The sequence below is a fragment of the Sinocyclocheilus grahami genome, unplaced genomic scaffold (genome assembly GCF_001515645.1).
Source record: "Sinocyclocheilus grahami isolate Dianchi unplaced genomic scaffold, SAMN03320097.WGS_v1.1 scaffold3031.1, whole genome shotgun sequence".
Lineage (NCBI taxonomy): Eukaryota > Metazoa > Chordata > Actinopteri > Cypriniformes > Cyprinidae > Sinocyclocheilus > Sinocyclocheilus grahami.
In genome coordinates, this window is record NW_015508200.1 from 25,999 (window position 1) to 27,602 (window position 1,604).

Here is a 1,604-nt window from a genome sequence, read left to right on the forward strand (position 1 = left end):
AAAAAATGATAGCAGAGGTGACACGGTCAGTCTTATGTTCCCCTCTACAAAATCCAGAGGCTTTAGCTCTCTTTAGGTTTCGATACCTTGTTTACTACTGTCTACATAGGTAGCTATCCAAGTTAGCATCCTTATCATGCAAGGATTTCATCAGTTACTAATATAAAATAAAATATTAGATAAAAATTAAAATTGAAATGAAAGATGTTGCTTCGGCCAATAAGTGAAATATAATAAGTGCCAAAATGACTAAAACTAAAATTGAAATAAAAATTAATTTCAGCTAAATAGCAATATTAAAAATGACAAAAAACGTAACAAAATTACTACCAAAAAAAAAAAAAAAACTAAAACACTAAAATTTAAATGGAAACTGAAAACCTAAAAGTACATGTAGTATGAAAACACTACTCATTTAGCCCAATGCAACTTTGACTAAAACAAGGTATCTTTATAGGCAGCATTATTACAGTATGTATAAATCCTCCTTTGCTCTATATGGAAAAGCATACTGCAAATATGCAAAGCTATTCATACGATTCCTAGAATTCTTACAAAATAAAGAGGGAAAAAATGGACGGAGAACAATGAAAAGCCACTTCACATCAAACCATTATGGTAAATCTCTAAAATGTAACTGAATAATTCATTAGTGTGCGTTTAGGTACAAAGGGAGTTCTAAACAAAGACCACCACAGATTTCCTGCAGTAACACCAGGCGAAAATGCTGCTTTTGGGATGACAGTGTTCTCAAAGCACTTTTGCGGCATTAACTGTGAACTGAAGTGATTAGACTTTTATAAAAATGATTAAAGTGCGCTAGTCTAGAAAACTGGGCTTCAAGTACACACTATGTGACTAAGAACCCACAATTAGTGTCAAGGGTGTCTTCTTTTTTTAAAAGCTGGAGGGGACAGTTCTGAAGGAGGTCATCAAATGTTAAACTTTTTGTGGTCAATAACTTTATGTATTTATTTATTTAAAGCCTCTTATTCTCACCAAGACTCCATTTGATTAAAAAGGTAAAACAGCATTGTGAAATATTACTACAATTTTAAATAACTATTTAAATATATTTCAATAAATTCCTGATGGCAAAGCCATTATTTCAGTCATAAATGTCACCTGATCCTTCAGAAATCATTCTAATATGCTGATTTGACGCTCCAGAAACAGATCTTATTATTATCAATGTTGAAAATAGTTGTGCTGCTTAATATATTTGTGGAAACCATGGAAACATTTTTCAGGATTCTATAGAAAATTCAACAGAACAGCACTTATTTGAAATAGAAATCTTTTGTAATATTTTCTCTCCACTCTCACTTTTGAGCAATTTTATGCATCATTGCTAAATAGACTTATTAATAAAAAAGTACACCAAGCTTTTGAATCGCTATTGATATTTATATTGTATGTTGTGAAGAGAAATTGTTTACAAGTCAAAACTGAAATGTAAACAATAATATAAATAATATTACATGATATAATATTATAATATAACTAATACCCTTTCAAAAGCACAGTGAATTGCCATTTTTATAGTGATGCTACTTCTGTATCATTTACTATATATATATATATATATATATATATATATATAT